We start from the raw sequence: 24,848 nt of genomic DNA, 5'->3' as shown, positions 1-24,848 counted from the left end.
AAGAAAGCATGACCAGCTTCATGATTTTATTATTTTTATTTTTATTTTTGTTTTTATTTTTGTTTTGTTTTGTTTAATACAGAAAGAAAAGCTATTTGAATCATCCTCAACAATAAAAGTAATATAGCTTTTTGTATGATAATAATATCTTTATCTGTTTTTATAAATTTGTTATATGCGTCAATTTAGACATCAATCATGTTTCTTTTTCTATATTTCAAGTTGACCATACACGCTAGTTTTCACACAATAGATCGCAACTACCGTTTATGTGCGGGGTTCCCTGTCTGTAATTAATACAGGAGAATTTCACGGAGAGCTGGACATATCTGGAAACCTGGAGTGACCACTTCAGGACGTCTTAGTGTCCGGCTGGTCAAGCGTCTTAATCCGTACTTTATTAGGACCATGAAATAGATAGTTTACTTTGGTCGCTTTTTTGTTTGGTGGGATAATTCACGAGACACACCGGGATATGCTTTAACTACCCTTGTCCACTTTGATTTGCAGCCGGCAAAGCTGTGAACATTTACAACATAATTGGACATTTCGAGCAAGGTACGTACCTAATTTTGTTTATTTATTATATATATATTAGTAATATATTTCGTTCGTTTTGAAAATGTGTATTTGAGACATTTGCGATTGTTTCACTCATTTTTTTCTGAGTCCGCGCTAAACGTGTAAAATCAATAAAATCTTTCAAAAAAAATAAAAAAATATGTCGGTGAAAGTTTTATATATTTTATGACATGTTTTTATGAATACTGATATTTTGTTTTACGAGTTTTGCATTGATTTATTACAAATTAGTTTCCATGTATAAAGATGATATAACAGAGAAACCTTTCTAAATTAACTGTAATGAGTAAATGTGACTGAGAGATATATAGCTTCGAAAGAAAAAGATAACGCGGAGGTAGTTTGAATATCTTGATTATAAGGTTTCCTTATTAACAAGGGGTCGGTTTATACAGGTTTGTTGTTAGTATACGATGTGTGTATCGAAGTGAGAAGCGCGTCCATGCTTTTTATCAAATTAAAAATGGGGTCGAGTGGACAATTACCGCATGATCATAGTCTAGTGGCGAAAATTCCCTGGGGTGGGGGGTGGATGGGTAGGAGAGGGAGCAGGGGTCGACACTTACAGAAGTTGTAGATATAGAAAGTTTGGTTCTAGTGTCTCCACCCCCTCTATCTATCCACACAGACACACCCTCCCCCTCCCTTCTCTCCTCCAACTCCCCCTCCCCAAAACCTATAAAAGTCGGATTTGGCAGGTTTTGTGGGTATATTGATGGTTTGAAATACCAAAAAAGTGCATATTTGTCGGTTTCATTTCACTCCGTTGTGGATAACCCTACGTTTGTTTGTATATATTGTACATATTTACGTTGTATTTTGCAACTTATGGACCGTAAGGCGTACGAAATACACAACATTTAACACTAAAACCTTAATTTGTCTGTGAATGATTACACAAAGTGTCATATTATGTAGCAAAGATGAGAGATGCTTACTTTCCGAATACGTTATAGCATTCGACTTATCTTTGTCCAACATTATCCGATTTGGTTGCAGTTCTCTGTCACATGTGTTGATCGTATTACCCATCCCTCTAATATGTCTTTCACATTTCGGGCACATCTGTGTAGTTTAAGTCCCTGGATTTAAGCAGCTTAACTGGACGTTGTGTGGTCATCTCGACCCAAATCACGTAATTGACTGGCCAACACATATTTCTTCTGTCCTGGTCAACTGTACGTTAATGTGGAATGATTAAACACGAACATTATACTAAGGACTGAATACGTGAATAATGGAATATTGAATATAAGTGATTTGTAAAAGACTCGACTGATTTAGTACGGTAGTTGAATACGTGAATGATTGAATAGTGAATAACATAAACAAAGAACAATATAATAGTTGAATGGTTGAATTTGAACGTATTCGTGAATAATTAAATGGGTTATTCATGATTGAATAATGCAATTTATTGATTATTGAATTCTTGAATAATTAATGATTAAATAATTATAGAAATGAATACGGGAATGATTGATGAATAAGTCAACATGTTTATCGAATACATGGCTAGTTGAATATGTGAATGTTTAAATTGAATACATGTAAATAATTGAAGAATTGAAAACTATAACTATTGAATACACAAATAGTTGAATACACGTATCTCCCCTTTAATTATTGAGCGCATTATCAGTGGATACAAAAGTTGTTTTATCCTAGAATCAACAGGTGTGTTTTGTTTGGAAACAGGTTTAAATAGAACAGCGTTGAGCGTGCTTGTATTTATTCGGGTGCAGGCGTGCTCTGTTGCATGTGTATTGATTGGGGTGCGGTCTTGCTCTGTTGTGCGTGTATTCATTGGGACGCGGGTGTGCTTTATTGTGCATGCATTCATTACGGCGCAAGCTTGCTTTGTTGTGCATGTATTTTTTGGGGCGTGGGCGTGCTCTGTTTTGACCAATGGAAACCGTCGTTACATCGCCACCACGGTCAAATAGTTGTTCCCTGTCCCTGTGTTTCGGTCGAAGAAGTTGGTGTCTTGTTACTAATGGCTATTATCGCATTATCGCCTCTTTTATTAGACTACGAATTCACCAAGACACTTATCTCTCTTGAACGGAGCTCGCCCGTGCAATGCTTTGCGTCCTTAACATATGAATGCCCATTATCACCGTGACATTGTTATTTTGAAGTAAAGCTGAGCCTGGTACGTTGCAGACATTGGAATGCGGGACATTTCACTAGATGGCCTGGAATCCTAATGTATCATTGAAGGTGTTACGTAGAGCTCTGTTCAAGTCCTGAATAACGATCTATGCATCCGTAAAAGAATAAATTTCTTTTCTAATTGAATATGACATCTTGACATATCATGATCTTGATAAAAGATAGAAACTCGCTTTTCTGCTTCGCTGCAATTTCTCTCGGATGACTGTGTTTGGGTGGTAGCACAGGGTAGGACAGCCAACAGAAAGTTCAAAAACAACCCAATGATATGATGAATATACATGTAGCACGTGGAAAGAAATTAATATGATGACATCAAAAATGACGTCACTTTCAACAATTAGGATAAAAAACGAAACAACAAAAAAATAATTACTCATTATGATTACCGATGTTTACCCTTGGTAATAATTCGTTGTTTTGTCATCTTTGGTAATAATGCGTTATTTTTACCCATTTGTTATTTTGTTTCCTATGAAAATTAATTCGTTGTTTTGTCCCCTTTGGCAATACTTCTTTTGTTTTGTCCCTTTAAACAATAATTCGTTGTTTTATCCCCTTTTGTAATAATTTGTTGATTTGTCCCCTTTGACAATGATTCGTTGTTTTCCCCTTCGAAAATAAATCGTTGTTTTGTTCCCTTGGTAATCATTTGTTGTTTTGTCCCCTCTGGTAGTAATCCGTTGTTTTGTCCCCTTTTTTCGACTATGCTTGTACTTGTGACGTCACAAGAAATATCCAGAGACAAACATGACAGGTCATCAAAATATAATATCCTCTTAATGCCCTCCCTCACAAAACACCTGATTTATACTGCACTGTAAATCCGGTCCGGTTTCTCGAAGTTATATTAGTTTATACCTAGTAATTGTATATAAAAACAGGAGACTTTTAATAGAACTGGAGGGAAATGTTGTCTCACCCCGCTAACATTAAATGGATATGTTGTGTAACGAGTATTTAGGCGTACTTAACGCTGGCAGTACCAGTTTAGAACCCGTACGGAGGACAGATATTTTTAATATTACCTGCTGAAGGATCTGATGTGTTTTATATAACGGTAGGCGAGTTCGAATTATTTAAGTCGTGAACAACTCGTCGTTTATCAGCCGTTTATATGTACATTATACAATGTATACAAAATCTGCGGGTAGTCCAACGAAGAACTAACAGTATTTAGGATAGGATTTTCTCGAATTTATGTAGCATTATTTACAAATTTAAATCACAGATTTAATTCTTTAGTATCTGTTAGACTTCCTAGTTTTACTTGTCAAAAAAATAAATAATCAGAGGGCCGATCACTGCTATCAATAAATACATCAATAAAATGGCCGTAGATATGCTTCCGTTTTGTATGAACACAAGACGGGAAAATAAAAGATTGATTTTTTTCTTTCGCGCTCGAGTTTCTTTGGCATTCTTTCGCTTATTCGTTCACCACGGTTGAGTTTCAAGTGACTGAGGCAGACGACAACAATGGCGCGTATGCTGGATCATTTGTCTTATTGTTATTATTGTTATGTCGTTTCCTAGAATTTCCCCTCGAAACGGTGGTAGGGTGCAGTGCGATTTATAGATTACCACACTGTATTTTTGTTCGAACGGCAAACACTGAAAATACTGTATGATAAACTATTTTTCATCTTTATCCTTCTATCTTATATATTTCTCCATTTAAAAAAGTCAACTACACACCATGTTTTCTAAGCTCATCAATGTTCAACGATCGCAATTCAAGCTCAATGGTGACAAACGTAAGCAAATAGAAGATTTGCGCGAAGGAATACAATGAACCTTAAAACTATGTAGAAAAAACATTTTAAGAATAATTCTAATGTCATTGGCCTTTCCATATGCACATTCACGCTTGAAATGGTGTTATTATCCTCACAATTTTTTTTCGTACTTTATATTGATTCGTTGATGACGGACAATTTTCTTACGCGGATCACTTTTGTGTGTACACTATTTCCGGTTTCGGACGTCGCCTGGCGCGAACAGACGTTCTTTTTTGAGAAAATGCATTCTGGGAGTGCCGGGAAATGGGAAAATTCGTTCTCAAGTTCTTCTCAAGTTCTTCTCAGGTCGTTCTCAACTTCTTCCCATACTGACAATCGATGCTAACTAATTGATCACGCTACCGGTAGGTGGTATATTTATTGTATTGACACAATCACGTGCGTCTCTCACGTGCGTCTCTTACATCCGTCTCTCAAGATACAAGATGGTAGACTCTCCTGGTGGATTTCTTCGTCCCCTGTGTTTGCCGTAACTTTGATACCAAGAAATATCTCTTTTGAGTATTGGCGCATTTTGTACAAACTTCACTTATTATTAATTTGAAATTAACTAGTACTCCACTTATTTTTAAAGTTCTTATAATTAAAGGGCTTTACGCACATCCCATTCTGATGTTGCGGTGGTTTAGACGACCATTTTAGATTTCAAGCTTTTTGGTCTCTTGCGTCACTGACGAGTTCTAGAAGGACGAAACAGCTGTATGGTGCAGTGTGATTTTTTTTTTATCTTTACCAAATTGTACTTGTGAAATCACCCGTTTACCTTTCAATAATGATAATAATTCAAGGTTCCTATATACCTCTTTAGCACAACCTAGTTCGTAGGTCGTTTCAAAGCGGTTATTGGGCCTTTGAAACCAGCCAACATCTTTTCTCGCCTCCCTGAGGAGCATACAGCCGGTGCTGCCATTTCGGCGCTCACATCTAGCATTCAACAATTCGAACACTGCCCAATCACGTACTCATTCACAGCTATGTAGACTGGAACAAGCGGAGTAAAGTATATATATATATATATATAAACTTTATTCATCTTACAACAATTATGAAACAAGTTATTTCAACTGATATTAATCACTCTTGTTGGCCCAGATGGAAGCGCGCCTAGGGTCTTATTGTGGGAGGAAACCAGAGTACCCGGGGAAAACCCACGTGGTCGGGCAGGTGACATGTACCTTTTCACGTCCGATCGGGGAATCGAACCCCGGTCGCCTTGGTGAAAGGCGAGTGCGCTATCCACTGCACCACCCGACCACCCAAAGTAAGTGGCTTGTTCAAAGATATAGCACAGTGCCATGACGGGACTCGAACCTGCGACCATTCGGTCACGACTCTGGCGTCCTACCACCAGAGTACATGCACCCTGCCTCCATTGTCCCTGTGATAGGGAAACATGATTCTTTGTTTACCTCGATTTATCGTGTTTCATTCCGGTATCAAGCAAAGCAATAAATGTTTAGTACACCATCGACAGTCAGTAATGAACGTCGCTCAATAACCATTTCATTGCTTTTCAAGTATATGATTTAAATTTAGTAGTTCGGTGGTTTTTTAATGCAGTGGAAGCAATAAAACTCTTAAATATCGCAATAAATATGTTATTTCATATTCTTCATGACTTAAGTATTTTATTTATGGTACAATAAACGCCTTAAAGTGGGAGAGATGCTGACAGTATAGCAACTACTGTGTTACGTACGGTAGCGGACCTTTGCCACCAGAAACAAATATAACACAACAAATGTATCATCGAACGGAAATGACTTTTAATGGGTATTAACATCTCATCAAGGACGAAAGTAAAAAGGAAAGGTCCTGTCTTACCAAGCCTTCTCTCTGTATTAAGAAACATTAGTGACTTACCACGCATAGTCCACGATAGTGACTTACCACGCCTACTTCATGTATTAAAGAACGATAGTGACTTACCACGCCTACTCCAGGTATTACAAACGATAGAGACTTACCACGCCTACTTCATGTATTAAAGAACGATAGTGACTTACCACGTCTACTCCATGTATTAAAGAACGATAGTGACTTACCACGCCTACTTCATGTATTAAAGAACGATAGTGACTTACCACGCCTACTCCAGGTATTACAGACGATAGAGACTTACCACGCCTACTTCATGTATTAAAGAACGATAGTGACTTACCACGTCTACTCCATGTATTAAAGAACGATAGTGACTTACCACGCCTACTTCATGTATTAAAGAACGATAGTGACTTACCACGCCTACTCCAGGTATTACAGACGATAGAGACTTACCACGCCTACTTCATGTATTAAAGAACGATAGTGACTTACCACGTCTACTCCATGTATTAAAGAACGATAGTGACTTACCACGCCTACTTCATGTATTAAAGAACGATAGTGACTTACCACGCCTACTCCAGGTATTACAGACGATAGAGACTTACCACGCCTACTCCAGGTATTAAAGAACGATAGTGACTTACCACACCTACTCCATGTATTAAAGAACGATAGTGACTTACCACGCCTACTTCATGTATTAAAGAACGATAGTGACTTACCACGCCTACTCCAGGTATTACAGACGATAGTAACTTACCACACCTACTCCATGTATTAAAGAACGATAGTGACTTACCACGATCACTTCATGTATTAAAGAACGACAGTGACTTACCACGGCTACTCCAGGTATTAAAGAACGATAGTGACTTACCACGTCTACTCCATGTATTAAACCTACTCCAGGTATTAAAGAACGATAGTGACTTACCACGATCACTTCATGTTTTAAAGAACGACAGTGACTTACCACGGCTACTCCAGGCATTAAAGAACGATAGTGACTTACCACGATCACTTCATGTTTTAAAGAACGACAGTGACTTACCACGGCTACTCCAGGTATTAAAGACCGATAGTGACTTACCACGTCTACTCCAAGTATTAAAGAACGATAGTGACTTACCACACCTACTCCGGGTATTAAAGAACGGTAGTAACTTACCACGTCTACTCCATGTATTAAAGATCGATAGTGACTTACCACACCTACTCCATACGTCTACTCCATGTATTAAAGAACGACAGTGACTTACCACGGCTACTCCAGGCATTAAAGAACGATAGTGACTTACCACGCCTACTCCAGGTATTAAAGAACGACAGTGACTTACCACGGCTACTCCAGGTATTAAAGACCGATAGTGACTTACCACGTCTACTCCAAGTATTAAAGAACGATAGTGACTTACCACACCTTCTCCGGGTATTAAAGAACGGTAGTAACTTACCACCCCTACTCCAGGTATTAAAGAACGATAGTATCTTACCACACCTGCTCCATGTATTAAAGAACGATAGTGACTTCCCACGCCTACTTCATGTATTAAAGAACGATAGTGACTTACCACACCTCCTCCGGGTATTAAAGAACGGTAGTAACTTACCACGTCTACTCCATGTATTAACATGTATTAAAGAACGATAGTGACTTAGCACGCCTATCCAGGTATTAAAGCACGATAGTGACTTTCCACGTTTACTCCAGGTATTAAAGAACGATAGTGACTTACCACACCTACTCCGGGTATTAAAGAACGGTAGTGACTTACCACGTCTATTCCATGTATTATAGAACGATAGTGACTTACCACGTCTACTCCATGTATTAAAGAACAATATTGACTTACCACGTCTACTCCATGTATTAAGAACGATAGTGACTTACCACGTCTACTCCAAGTATTAAAGAACGATAGGATCTTACCACCCCTACTCCATGTATTAAAGAACGATAGTGAGTTACCACGCCTATCCAGGTATTAAAGCACGATAGTGACTTACCACACCTACTCCATGTATTACAGAACAATAGTGACTTACCACGCCTATCAAGGTATTAAAGCACGATAGTGACTTACCACACCTACTCCGGGGATTAAAGAACGGTAGTAACTTACCACACCTACTCCAAGTATTAAAGAACGATAGTGACTTACCACGCCTACTTCATGCATTAAAGAACGATAATAACTTACCACGCCTACTTCACGTATTAAAGACCGATAGAGACTTACCACGTCTACTCCAGGTATTAAAGAACAGTAGTGACTTACCACACCTACTCCAGTTATTAAAGCACGATAGTGACTTACCACACCTACTCCGGGTATTAAAGAACGGTAGTAACTTACCACGTCTACTCCATGTATTAAAGATCGATAGTGACTTACCACACCTACTCCATACGTCTACTCCATGTATTAAAGAACGATATTGACTTACCACGTCTACTCCATGTATTAAAGAACAATATTGACTTACCACGTCTACTCCATGTATTAAAGAACGATAGTGAGTTACCACACCTACTCCGGGTATTAAAGAACGGTAGTAACTTACCACACCTACTCCAAGTATTAAAGAACGATAGTATCTTACCACGCCTACTTCACGTATTAAAGACCGATAGAGACTTACCACGTCTACTCCAGGTATTAAAGAACGATAGTGACTTACCACGTCTACTCCAGGTATTAAAGAACGGTAGTGACTTACCACACCTACTCCAGGTATAAACGAACGAAAGTGACTTACCACGTCTACTACATGCATTAAAGAACGATAGTGACTTACCACGCCTACTCCATGTATTAAAGAACGAAAGCGACTTACCACGTATACTCCAGGTATTAAAGAACGATAGTATCTTACCACACCTACTCCATGTATTAAAGAACGATAGTGACTTACCACTTCTACTCCAGGTATTAAAGCACGATAGTGACTTACCACACCTACTCCAGGTATAAAAGAACGAAAGTGACTTACCACGTCTACTCCATGTATTTAAGAACGATAGTGACTTACCACGTCTACTCCAGGTATTAAAGAACGATAGTGACTTACCACACCTACTCCGGGTATTAAAGAACGGTAGTGACTTACCACGTCTACTCCATGTATTAAAGAACGATAGTGACTTACCACCTACTCCGGGTATTAAAGAACGGTAGTAACTTACCACACCTACTCCAGGTATTAAAGAACGATAGTGACTTACCACATCTACTCCATGTATTAAAGAACGATAGTGACTTACCATATCTACTCCATGTATTAAAGAACGGTAGTGACTTACCACGTCTATTCCATGTATTATAGAACGATAGTGACTTACCACGTCTACTCCAGGTTTTAAAGAACGATAGTGACTTACCACGCCTACTTCATGTATTAAAGAACGACAGAAACTTACCACGCCTACTTCTTGTATTAAAGAACGGTAGTAACTTACCACGTCTACTTCATGTATTATAGAACGATAGTGACTTACCACATCTACCCCATGTATTAAAGAACGGTAGTGACTTACCACACCTACTCCAGGTGTTAAAGAACGATAGAGACTTACCACGTCTACTCCATGTATTATAGAACGATAGTGACTTACCACATCTACCCCATGTATTAAAGAATGATAGTAACTTACCACGTCTTCTCCATGTATTAAAGATCGATAGTGACTTACCACACCTACTCCTAATATTAAAGAACGATAGTGACTTACCACGCCTACTTCATGTATTACAGACGATAGTAACGTACCACGCCTACTTCATGTATTAAAGAACGATAGAGACTTCCCACGTCTACTCCATGTATTAAAGAACGATAGTAGTTTACCACACCTACTCCAGGTATTAAAGAACGATAGTATCTTACCACGCCTACTTCACGTATTAAAGAACAATAGTAACTTACCACGCCTACTTCACCTATTAAAGAAGTAACTTACCACACCTACTCCAAGTATTAAAGAACGATAGTATCTTACCACGCCTACTTCACGTATTAAAGAACAATAGTAACTTACCACGCCTACTTCACCTATTAAAGAACGACAGAAACTTACCACGCCTACTTCTTGTATTAAAGAACGGTAGTAACTTACCACGTCTACTCCATGTATTAAAGATCGATAGTGACTTACCACACCTACTCCGGGTATTAAAGAACGGTAGTAACTTACCACACCTACTCCAAGTATTAAAGAACGATAGTATCTTACCACGCCTACTTCACGTATTAAAGAACGATATTATCTTACCACGCCTACTCCATGTATTAAAGAACGATAGTAGTTTACCACACCTACTCCATGTATTAAAGAACGATAGTAGTTTACCACATCTACTCCATGTATTAAAGAATGATAGTAACTTACCGCGTCTACTTCACGTATTAAAGAACGATATTATCTTACCACGCCTACTCCATGTATTAAAGAACGATAGTAGTTTACCACACCTACTCCATGTATTAAAGAACAATAGTGACTTACCACGCCTATCAAGGTATTAAAGCACGATAGTGACTTACCACACCTACTCCAGGTATAAAAGAACGATAGTGACTTACCACGCCTACTCCGGGTATTAAAGAACGGTAGTAACTTACCCCACCTACTCCAGGTATTAAAGAACGATAGAGACTTACCACGTCTTCTCCATGTATTAAAGATCGATAGTGACTTACCACACCTACTCCGGGAATTAAAGAACGGTAGTAACTTACCACGTCTACTCCATGTATTATAGGACGATAGTGACTTACCACATCTACTCCATGTATTAAAGAACGGTAGTAACTTACCACGTCTACTTCATGTATTATAGAACGATAGTGACTTACCACATCTACTCCATGTATTAAAGAATGATAGTAACTTACCACGTCTACTTCACGTATTAAAGAACGATATTATCTTACCACGCCTACTCCATGTATTAAAGAACGATAGTGACTTACCACGCCTACTTCATGTATTAAAGAACGATAGTGACTTACCACGCCTAATCCATGTATTAAAGCACGGTAGTAACTTTCCACGCCTACCCCATGTATTACAGACGATAGTAACTTACCACGCCTACTTCATGTATTACAGACGATAGTAACTTACCACGCCTACTTCATGTATTACAGACGATAGTAACGTACCACGCCTACTTCATGTATTAAAGAACGACAGAAACTTACCACGCCTACTTCTTGTATTAAAGAACGGTAGTAACTTACCACGCCTACTCCTTGTATTAAAGAACGATAGTAACTTACCACGCCTACTCCATGTTTTAAAGAACGATATTAACTTACCACGCCTACTTCATGTTTTACAGACGATAGTGACTTACCATGCCTACTCCCTATATTAAAGAACGGTAGTAACTGACAACGTTTTCTCCATGTATTGAAGACGGTAGTGACTTACCACGCCTAATCCATGTATTAAAGCACGGTAGTAACTTACAACGTCTACTCCATGTATTACAGACGATAGTAACTTACCACGCCTACTTCATGTATTACAGACTATAGTAACGTACCACGCCTACTTCATGTATTACAGACGATAGTAACGTACCACGCCTACTTTATGTATTAAAGAACGACAGAAACTTACCACGCCTACTCATTGTATTAAAGAACGATAGTGACTTACCGTATTACAGACGATAGTAACTTACCACGCCTACTCCTCGTATTAAAGAACGAAAGTAGCTTTTCACGCTTACTTCATGTATTACAGACTATAATAACGTACCACGCCTACTTTATATATTAAAGAACGACAGAAAATTACCACGCCTACTCATTGTATAAAAGAACGATGGTGACTTACCACGCCTACTCCATGTATTACAGATGATAGTAACTTACCACGCCTACTTCATGTATTAAAGAACGATAGTGACTTACCCCGTCTACTCCATGTATTAAAGAACGATAATAACTTACCACGCCTACTCCTTGTATTAAAGAACGAAAGTAACTTTTCACGCTTACTTCATGTATTACAGACGATAGTAACTTACCACACCTACTCCAGGTATTAAAGAACGATAGTGACTTACCACGTCGACTACATGTAGTAAAGCACGGTAGTAACTTACCACGCCCACTCCTTGTATAAAAGAACGATAGTAACTTACCACCCCTACTTCATGTATTGCAGACGAAAGTAACTTACCACGCCTACTTCATGTATTAAAGAACGATAGTAACTTACCACGCCTACTTCATGGATTAAAGAACGATAGTAACTTACCACCCCTACTTCATGTATTGCAGACGATAGTAACTTACCACACCTACTCCAGGTATTAAAGAACGATAGTGACTTACCACACCTACTCCAGGTATTAAAGAACGATAGTGACTTACCACGTCTACTCCATGTATTAAAGAACGATAGTAACTTACCACGCCTACTCCTTGTATTAAAGAACGATAGTGACTTACCACACCTACTCCAGGTGTTAAAGAACGGTAGTGACTTACCACGTCTACTCCATGTATTACAGACGATAGTGACTTACCACGTCTACTTCCTATATTAAAGAACGGTAGTAACTTACAACGTTTTCTCCATGTATTGAAGACGGTAGTGACTTACAACGCCTAGTCCATGTATTACAGACGGCAGTGACTTACCACGTCTACTCCATGTATTACAGACGATAGTGACTTACCACGTCTACTTCATGTGTTAAAGAAAGGTAGTAACTTACCACGCCTACTCCTCGTATTAAAGAACGAAAGTAACTTACCACGCCTACTTCATGTATTACAGACGATAGTGACTTACCACGTCTACTTCCTATATTAAAGAACGGTAGTAACTTACAAAGTTTTCTCCATGTATTACAGACGGCAGTGACTTACCATGCTTACTCCATGTATTTAGAACAGTAGTAACTTACCACACCTACTCCATGTATTAAGAACGATAGTGACTTACCACGTCTACTTCATGTATTAAAAACGATAGTAACTTACCACGCCTACTTCATGTATTACAGACGATAGTGACTTACCACACCTACTCCATGTATTACAGACGGCAGGGACTTACCATGCTTACTCCATGTATTTAGAACGGTAGTAACTTACAAAGTTTTCTCCATGTATGACAGACGGCAGTGACTTACCATGCTTACTCCATGTATTTAGAACGGTAGTAACTTATATATAATTACCACCATGTATTAAAGAACGATAGTGACTTACCACACCTACTCCATGTATTACAGACGATAGTGACTTACCACGTCTACTTCCTATATTAAAGAACGGTAGTAACTTACAAAGTTTTCTCCATGTATTACAGACGGCAGTGACTTACCATGCTTACTCCATGTATTTAGAACAGTAGTAACTTATATATAATTACCACCATGTATTAAAGAACGATAGTAACTTACCACGCCTACTTCATGTATTACAGACGATAGTGACTTACCACGCCCACTCCCTATATTAAAGAACGGTAGTAACTTACAACGTTTTATCCATGTATTGAAGACGGTAGTGACTTACCACGCCTAGTCCATGTATTACAGACGGCAGTGACTTACCATGCTTACTCCATGTATTTAGAACGGTAGTAACTTACCTCACCTACTCCATGTATTAAAGAACGATAGTGACTTACCACACCTACTCCATGTATTACCGACGATAGTGACTTACCACGTCTACTTCCTATATTAAAGAACGGTAGTAACTTACAAAGTTTTCTCCATGTATTACAGACGCCCGTGACTTACCATGCTTCCTCCATGTATTTAGAACAGTAGTAACTTACCACACCTACTTACCACGCCTACTTCATGTATTAAAGAACGATAGTGACTTACCACGCCTACTCCCTATATTAAAGAACGGTAGTAACTTACCACACCTACTCCATGTATTAAGAACGGTAGTAACTTATATATAATTACCACCATGTATTAAAGAACGATAGTGACTTATACTATGTCGATTCCACGTATTGAAGAACAGTTGTTATTTATCAGGTGTTCTTTTACCACGTTTTCAGTGCTGCGGGCGCTGGTTCAGAGTCCGATTATTGGCTATGGGTGGAATACCCGATAAACAAATAAGTGCATTAAATCGCTAGACTTGTAGAATAAACATGTTTGTCGATTTTTTTTTGACAACATTTTAATGGAGAAGAGTCGACTGTAGTTTAAGATATGACGTTAATAATGAATTATTACAGTTCTTAAATATTTGTGGTGAATGTGTTTTTTTTTAACTGAGGGTTCATATTTGTTGTAACTTTCTTATTGATATAGAAGAATTCGATTGGAAAAATAGCTAGAGTTACGCATTGTTCTGCATGCTTGAACATTTTCTTCCTTGCAACAACCAAGCCAGGTCATTTAAATCTTGTCCACGGGTGGCAGGGCGGCTCGAGCTAATGCAAAGTGACATACATGTTTCATTGAAAGGTCATAGCCTGGGCACGATAGCTGCCACACACTATCGCTAGTACTGTCAACACGTGAGGCTCCACTTTAGAGCAAAGTTTGCGCATCGTGGATCATTCGCATCGCATTGTACGCACGTATTACATCGCATCGCTTCGTTTGTTTTGACGATTAAATCCCTGTTTTCGTTAAAAAATAGTCTCTAAATTATCACAGTAAGCCAAAATAAAATATTCATCTCACTTAAGAGAAAGCAAATTACGGGAATATGGAATATTTTGTGTTTAAGAATATTGATAGAAGTTAGTATTGGATTGTTTAGTATGTGTTATCAATCAACATTAACTACTTATAATGAAGTATACATAGATGAAGATATCATAAGCTTAAATCTTTTCTGAAAGCGATTGCGTCACACCGCTAATCGTCATACGTATCGTCTATCAACGATCGCATCGCAACGATAAACAATGCGCAGACGATGCGCAGGCGATGCGCAAAATTTGCAGCTTTATGATTTTACAGTACTGTTTCTATGAACACAAACTGAACGTGTGTGCTTACTATTGGATATTAATAACCGGATCAATATCGAGTGACGTCACAGAGTACATCTTCCTTATACACTTTGACCTCTTGACCCCTTTAATAAGTTTTCTTAAAAGGAACCATTTAATATAAAAATGATAAATTAACTTTTCATTATGGTACCCAGGTACAGCTTGCACTTGTTGGAACCCCCGACCCAACAAAAAATACAATAAAAAATAAAAAAACAATAATGTATATATATCTAGTGTACACATTCGTGGTTTCGTGCCCCTTCCCTTATCTTTCTTCGTCACAAACACTCTCTCTATTCCGTCTGTCTCTCTCCCTCTATTGAAGTCTGTTAAATTACCGCTAAAATACATATCTCACAATAAAGTTTATATATGCAGAACAGTTTTATGTGTTTAGTGAATATATGTGTATATATGTAAGTTGATTTTTTCTGGTATGTTTGTATATGTCTGTGTTTATACGACAGAATCTTACGAAGTTTAGCAAACCTATTCCTACTCTGTCTACTCCTATACAAACACAAATCGTCAACGTCATTATAATCCAGCTGACCTCTACAGCTACTGGACAACACTATATTATTTGTTCTCTTAATCTAGCTCTCAGTGACCGCTGGTCAAGGCAACAGTGATCTGAGATCAGATATCGTCGCCTTGTCTGTATGAATGAAGCTCAACTTTCACGTGATTGACCAATCTGAAAAATGATGACCTCGCGCGATTGACCATGCTATCTGATTATCATAGACAGGCGATACACTGACCACACATTGTGACCAAATTGACCAGTGTCCAGATCCAGTCAGCATTATATTTACAGTTTACTCTGACGTTTACTCAATAACCCTCGTAAGTAGAGCGACTTGCTGTACCACCGTTCCTCTTGGCAGCCAAATAACGCACTCAGAAAAGAATATTACTCCGCGTCTATTGTTATGAGAGACGACCGTGAGTTATCGCCCTTGCAGATGGCGCTGCAACTAAGTTGGTCTTACAAACTTAATCAATGCTTACTGTAGAAGAGCAAGTATTGAATCAAATAAACAAATTCTATAAACATACGAAGCAGAAAAATGCATGAAAGTTATTTATATGATTCCCTAAATGCATGGAGATTTTAATGAAAAGACATTTCAAAAGAAAAGTGTCTTTTTAATGTGAGAACATTGGTAATGAACTCTGGCCATATTTCACATTATAATGAGATATGAAAACATATGCGTTGAATTTTTTGAAAACATATATCTGTGAATGGTATTATATAACTCTTAAAATAAACGAACTATTTCTTTTATTTGTTTTGTAAGTAAGAAAATGGAAATTTTCAGGATGTTGTCATACTACAGTTACCCTGTACGTACCAACTGGGACAGCCACAAAACCTCACAGAGCATGATAACTATTGACGAATCAGATTTGAATGAATGTTGGTAATCTATGGATCGATCCTATCTGTAAATATAAGTAATTTAACCTACTGTTAGGTTATGACGCAATAATTTCAGTTTAGCACAGGAGCAATTGAAATAATGGCAAAACCATATTTTAATTGTTTCTCACATGCGTTAACATGGTCTCTGTATATGAACAAATCCAACTGTATAAAATAAAGCTCTATGAAACCGTTGGTGTCACGTAATTTGTAACTTGTCATAACAAATTGTTGAAAAAATCATCATCATCATCATCATCATCATCATCATCATCATAAAGTCGTCGTCATTATCGTCATCAATTAAAAGACAAAAGACTAAGAGTGTTTGTATATTGACGTATGTGTGCCGGAGACAGGGTATGTTGGTGTATGTGTGCCGGAGACAGGGTATGTTGGTGTATGTGTGCCGGGGACAGGGTATGTTGTGTGCTTGCCTCCTTATGATAGCGCGGATCTGATGCTGACTTTATAGTGCTCTCTCACTGAAATACCATGCCGAAAGCACCCAGCGCAGTATCCCACCCGGCCAAATAATACTGACAGCAGGTGAAACAGTTGTTGCCATTACCCTAAATGCTGAACGTTAAGCAGGGAATAACAACTACCATTTTTTAAGGAATTTGGCATGTCTCGGTCCGGGGACAAAACCCATCGCCTTCCTAACCCGGGCGAACGGTCAACATTAAAGTCAAAAGTGAGATGTTGCCAAGCAAGGCGTTAGTGAATAAAGAGTATTCAGATGTAGATAGAAATAGAAAGATCCCAAATCTTGCAATGGTGCAACAGATTTATTTTGGTCGCTTTTGTTCTCCCATGTATTAGGTGACCAGAGAATATTTCCCGTTCTTATCTAGGACCACGACGCTTCCATACACTGACCACACACGACTTTAATAGTTATATTTAAATTTAATATCAAGGTCACTAAATCTTTGGAATCGGTTTGACAGTCTTGTTAAAAGACAGACGATCTCTGATTCATTGTCAACTTAAAGGCTAACGTGTCGTGGTAATTAGTTTCGTATCTTTTTGATGGAAGAATATGATAACGTCAAGCCGGCTTGTTTGGCCGGTTAAGTGAACATTGTAAGGAAAACTGTCCATATCGATTTCAGAAATAAATGGTTTATCAATGAATAAAAGATTTTGATTAAAATAAATATATGTAATTTTGTATATTATATATCTGTGGTCATAGATTCAAAACTCCGGAAACTAGTAAGCATAAAACACCATTATTTACCATCTATTTGTAAAATAAACATTGTTCAAAATTTCGTATTTACAATGTGGCAATAAAAGCGGCATAGAAAAGATATTTTCTTCATCAAGTACATAATTGAACTGAAAACATAAATCAGAGTGGAAAGAGACAAACAACCTGTATTAAGAGACCACCTGTATTTAAAGACATCGTGTATTAAGATACTTCCTGTATTAAGGGACAACCTGTATAAAGCGAACACATCTATTAAGAGACCATCTGTATTAAGAGACCACCTGTATTAAGAGACCACCTGTATTAAGAGAACACCTGTATTAAGAGACCACCTGTATTAAGAGACCATCTGTATTAAGAGACAACCTGTATTAAGAGACCACCTGTATTAAGAGACAACCTGTATTTAGAGACCACCTGTATTAAAAGACAACCTGTATTTAGAGAACATATGTATAAAGAGACCACCTGTATTAAGAGACAACCGGTATTTAGAGACAACCTGCATAAAGCTACCATCTGTATTTAGAGAACATATGTATTAAGAGTCCACCTGTTTTAGAGACCACCTTATTAAGAAACCACCTGTATTAAGAAACCACCTGTATTAAGAAACCACCTGTATTAAAACACATCGAGTATTAAGAGACCACATGTATTAAGAGACCACCTGTATTTAGAGAACATCTGTATTAAGAGACCACCTGTATTTAGAGAACACCTGTATTTAGAGACAACCTGTATTTAGAGACCACCTGTATTTAGAGAACACCTGTATTTAGAGAACATCTGTATTTAGAGACCTTCTCGAAGTATTCAGATATCACTTGTACTTAAAGACCACCTGTATTAAGATATCACCTGTGTTTAAAGACCACCTGTATTAAGATATCACCTGTGTTTAAAGACTACCTGTATTAAAATATCACCTGTGTTCAAAGACCACCTGTATTAAGATATCACCTGTGTTTAAAGACCATCTGTATTAAGATATCACCTGTGTTTAAAGACCATTTGTATTAAGATATCATCTGTGTTTAAAGACCACATGTATTAAGAGATCACCTGTGTTTAAAGACCACCTGTATTAAGAGATCACTATAAAGCCACCTGTGTTCATGTGTTGCACTTTTAATAGGTGACCACTTGGGAATTTCGTCGTCGTCGTCATCATCATCATCATCATCATCATCATCATCATCATCATCATCATCATCATCATCTTCATCATCATCATCATTGTCGTCGTCGTCGTCACCACAATCGTCGAATCGTCATCTTACCGAAAATCTATTTAGCCGTTGAGGAAATGAATGCTTTCTTTTCTTGTCAACCGGCTTAACACACTCAAATGCATATATGGATTACCTTTCTGAACTTAGCGTAGGAGGAGAATTTGTCCGTTGAAAAACAACGGGGTAGGAGGACAAGTTATGAGAGGATGAGACAGTGAATAGATTTACCTGACGCAGGGGCGATCGGCAGATGTTAAAATCCATTACCGTACAGAATTACAGCAGACATTTTAAAAAACGATGAAACGATTTGATGTGAATCCAACTAAATGCTGTCCCGTGTTTATGAATAAATAACCCACACACTCACACCATAGATCTCTCTCTCTATATATCGGTCAATGGGAATGATTTATAACGTGTGAGTCAAAGGCGATCTGTATGATGAAGCTTTGCCGTACACGCCACATTAGAACTTCATAACATGTAATCTGAGGGGTGCTACGTAATGTGACGACACACGCTAAGCTATTGTATAAATATTACGTGTCGTGCCGAGTTTTATAAAAAGTGGAACCCAGTGAAAAGATCGTCCATGTCGTTTTATAATCCAGTTTTATTTCTTATAAATAAAAGTCATTTAATTCAAAAACCATTTGTTCTGGTTGTACAGTTATTGAAATGGAACTCTTCTATTCCGGTTATAGTACAGGAAAACGTCGGACCCCAACATCCGGACTTTTTATGTTTTTCAGAGTGTTTATATTTAAACTTTATTTATTTTACAACAAATATGAAACACATTTTTTCAACTGATATTTATCACTCTTAACTTGTTGGCCCGGATGTTAGCGCGCCGATGGTCTAAATGTGAGAGAAAATCTGGAGAAAACCCACGTGATCGCTCAGAAGTTGTGACAAGTTGACTAAAATTTGTGACAAACCTCGTATTGTATTAATACTGCAACAATCAGTTGCCATTTCGTCCACAAAATTACAATGAATTATGACGCATTCATATGTCCAATATCTTGAGTATATACTGCATAGCTGTTAAATTTCGCGGGGCTAATATTTCGCGATTGTCCTATTCAGATATATAGTTCGAAGGGAGTAAATTTCGCGTAACATAGCCAGGTACAGATATCACAATAATTGCAAGGGTACTTTCGGTAATAGGATATATTTCGCAGGGGTTTTTTATCATCAAAATAAGGTTTAAATATGGTATTGCTTTGATATGTATCCTCATTGCTCGGTACTAAACAGGTAAACAGGTTTATTTTATTTATCTTTGTAAATATATATTCATGGAGAATAATATTCAAGGTAGTACACTGTAGTATGCGCTGGATATTTAAACATTTGATGGCCGCATATATAGCGAAATTAAAGCCCCGCAAATATTACCAACTAAACAGTATATGATGTGAATGCGTGGTTTGTCATAATAATAATAATAATAATGACCTACAACATTTATATAGCGCCCTATATAATTTGTTAAATTACTCTAAAGCGCTTTACAACATATGGATAATAGTAATGGTTATAATTGTGACAACAAAAAACAAAAGCTTTTTCACAATCACTTTTATACATTTAAGCAAGCAATGTGCACATAATTGAACAAATAAAAGGGTGGTATTTACATGACGTCTTTACAAGGATTCTAAAACGCAGACGTGAAGAGGTGAGTTTTGATGTCTCTCTTGAACTTGACCAGGGTATTTGACTTTCTAATAGCAAATGGTAAGCTATTCCACAACGTAGCCGAAACCCTCCCAAAGCATCTGTTTCCGTAGGTCACAGTACGAGATTTTGGGACACACAACAAAGATTCTGACTCCGACCGCAGTGATCGTGACGGCTGATACAGGGTAACAAGCTACTGCAGGTACTGAGGAGCTGTTCCATTCAGTGCCTTGTATGTGTACACCAGAATTTTGTACTGCGACCAGTGTCGAACAGGTAACCAGTGCAACGACTAAAGGACAGGTGTGATGTGCTCTCTCTTTCAAGAGCCGTGCTGCAGGATTCTGGACCCTCTAGATCTGCAGACGACTGGTTAGTTTGTCAGATATACCACAGAGCAGGGTGTTACCATAATCCAACCGATAGGTAACAAGTGAATGCACCAAAATCTGGCATGCATCTGCAGTTATAAACTGCCGAATACAGCCGTTGTTCCTGATCTGGTAGTAACAGGATTTGGCAATAGCGTTCACCTGTTTCTCCATGTTCAGTGAACTATCAAAGTATACCCCTAGGTTTTTAACAAATGTAATAGTCTCAATAGTTCTGGCACCGACCTTGAGCTGGAGAGCCATTGTTTGCTGACACTTTGGGGAAAAGACGATTAGTTCCGTCATCCACATACTGATATCTGTCAGACAAGCTTCCAGACTTTCTGAGACTGTATTCCAACTGTCCTGTGGTTTGATGACCATGTAAATTTGTGTGTCATCGGCATAGCAATGATAGTGAAGGATATGGCGACGACAAATCTCTCCAATCGTTTTGGAGTACATACAATATTTTCGTGGTCCTAACACCGACCCTTGTGGAAGATCCGATGGCAACCCACTGTCGTCGTTCACTCAGGTAAGACTGTATCCAGCATAGTGCCGTTTCAGTCACTCCATAAGAGTATTCCAGACGTTTATAAAGTATGCCATGGTCAATGACGTCAAATGCAGCTGACAAGTCCAGCATGACAAGCACTGTTCTGCACTTGTTATCCAATGCAGAAGCTACATGTATATCATTATGTACACGTAGGAGGGCCGTCTCAGTAAAGTGTTCCATGCGGAAGGCCGATTGCATGTTGTCATGGAGACTGTTTGCATGGAGATGAACCTCTGAACGCCGGGACACAACCTTCTCCAAGATCTTAGACAGAAAAGGCAGATTTGAAACTGGGCGGTAGTTTTTCAACTCCTCCTTGTCCATTCCAGGCTTCCTTAACAAAGGTCTGACATTTGCCTTCTTGAAACATAATGGAACCTTTGACTCAGCCAATGATTTGTTCATGATTGAGGTTATCAAAGGAAGCAGTGCTTCAAGACATTGCTTTAATAGGTCTGTAGGGAGTGATTTTGATTGCGAGGTCATGATAATGTTGCGCAACTCGTCCTGGGTTGTTGGTGAGAGCTTTGCCAATGGTTCCCCATCAAATGAAATGTCAGCAGTCATGACAGAGATGTCAATGTCAGCAGTCACTTCGGCAATATTTTCCTGATTGAGCTGATTTTATTCATAAAGTAATCACTGAACTTGCTTGCTAAGTCTTTTTCAGATTTACAGCTTGGTTGGACGATTTCACCTTTCTGTCCTATTATCCTGGCCGCATTTTTCGATTCTTTCTGAATAATAAGCCTTCTTTGGCTGAAAGAGTGAACCAACTAGCCGACATTGCTCCCTATAAATCTGTTGGTGAACGGTCAATTTGGTCCGTCGCTACTGTCTCTCTGCTTTTCGACGTTTCTGTTTTTCCAAGTGGAGATTTTCATTATACCACGGGGCATTTGGTCTCACAGTTATCACCTCAGTCTGCAGAGGTGCGTGTTTCTCTATTAGGGCTTCTATATCAGATGTGTATGCTTCAACAAGATCATCAACCTCGCCTTCAGTAGATTGAAGGGCGGAACAAGGCTGAATGTCATTGTTGAAATCTGGTATTGAAGTTTTGCGGAATTTCCGGAAGCTCACTTCTTTCCTTGCACGATCTAGCTAACTACAATTCAGTGTTGTGTGGACAGCAAGATGATCACCAGATTGGTTCCCCTTTACATCACTTAGACATGGATCAATGACTGAAATAGCTCCATGAATGACTGAGTTATCTTCCCTCGTTATTACCACATCCAGGGTGTGGCCATGGGTGTGTGTAGCTTCTGTCACATGCTGAATCAGACCCCTGGAATCTAGTAGACCAGAGAACTGGCGAGCATCAACATTAGATAGATCGTCTAAGTGAAAATTTAGATCACCCGTGATAATAATCTCTTGTGGTAAAACAACTTGGTGGTCTAAAAAGGTGGACCATTCATAAAAAACACTGTATTTCGGAAAGCATTCTCTGTTTAGATGGAGGAGGCCTGTAAATGATACACAATCTGAATTGTTTATCACCTTCAATGACAGAACAAGTCATGTGCTCAAAGTGTGTGTATACATCATTAAGGCTGGAAGAGATATGTCTCACACTTAGGCCTTTCTTTAACAGAACAGCCACCCCACCACCACGTTTGCCGAGTCTAGCATTATGGAGGAATCCATAGCCGGTTGGTATTAGCTCAACTTGGACCTGGTCATCGATATCTGAACCTAACCAGGTTTCTGTCAATGCAAGAATGTCAATGGCCTGAGATGTTACAATATCCCCGATGTACAATGACTTATTCTTCACTGAGCGACAGTTTAAGGACACTAAATTCAGAGGAATAACTGACTTACAGTGACCAACTTCTGTTGGCTTGATGACATGTAAATTCTCGTACGATACTGATGATGTCGGAATCCGTGTGGAAGTATCGTTAAGAGAATACACAATAGTGTTGATGCTTGATACTTCTGTGAGTGCAGTGTGGTCCTACAAGAAAGAGTGCGGGGCGGACAGACCATTTGTAGTGACCAAATGGATGAGGTTATCAGTGTTCAGGCCCGAGTGGGTACAACCACTGGTTCCGTTTATACGGATTGTCATCATACATACTTTAATACGCTTTGTCTGTGGCACATTTATATTGTATATAAGACCTGTACAACAAAATGTTCTGAAATGAGATTGGTCAACGAGCTATATGGCCAATATAAAGAAGACTTCGCTTCAATGCCATGAACATGGTTCGTTATGGTTCGTTTCGTTTNTGGGGGGATGGGGAGGAGGGACAGGACAAATTTTAAACACCCATGTACATACTGATGCAAATAGTGTTTATTTCTGCTCAATGATTCTATATTTTATTTTTCCAGTTAAGATTCCTTTACATGTTGAACAAGAAACCGCGATAGTAAAAAACAATGTTTTCAATGAATCTTTATCGTTAAAAATAAACATGTTAAATACCTGTGGTGATTTAAATAGGTGTTTTGTTTACACTCGTACTCGCGTGGACGGCTATATCGCACAGGTAACACTTCGATACCTGAGCAAGTAAATAGTTCATTAGAACAATGGGCCGACTGTCCGGTTACTGCTACTGTGTAGAAGGACTGCAACCATACATAAACATGACGATACGATACGTTTCACGATATTATGGTCACGATACGATACGTATCACGATACTGTGGTCACGATACGATACGTATCACGATACATATAGTAACAGTAGAAGCAAAGCCAAAAGGTATGTTGCATTTTTTTAATGGCAATAATGCAATATCACAACTGGAAATAGACTTGGTCTGAAATGGCTGTGGCTTAAAAAGTTGCAAACAATTCACGTTTTTCGACGTGCATGTCAAGCTGTAGCTGTATCCCGCCATGTTGGAAAGGATACGAGTAGACCAAATTCAGAAACGACAAAATCCGGAAAATATCGTAGGTGTATCGTCACGT

At 38.4% G+C, this 24,848-nt stretch overlaps 1 protein-coding gene across 1 annotated transcript in view; it reads left to right on the top strand.

The window, feature by feature from the left end:
- Nucleotides 1-301: 301 nt before the first annotated feature.
- LOC110446568 (cartilage matrix protein-like) overlaps nucleotides 302-24,848 on the top strand; it is a 138,381-nt gene continuing 113,834 nt past the window's right edge. Inside the window, exon 1 of the mRNA XM_021491773.1 lies at nucleotides 302-558. The gene's annotated coding sequence lies outside the window, so the exon portion shown is untranslated. The remainder of the gene's footprint in view (nucleotides 559-24,848) is intronic.

The sequence above is a fragment of the Mizuhopecten yessoensis genome, unplaced genomic scaffold (assembly GCF_002113885.1).
Source record: "Mizuhopecten yessoensis strain PY_sf001 unplaced genomic scaffold, ASM211388v2 scaffold2801, whole genome shotgun sequence".
Taxonomy (NCBI): domain Eukaryota; kingdom Metazoa; phylum Mollusca; class Bivalvia; order Pectinida; family Pectinidae; genus Mizuhopecten; species Mizuhopecten yessoensis.
The sequence above is the reverse complement of the archived record's forward strand: the minus strand, read 5'-3'. Positions and strand labels throughout refer to the sequence as shown.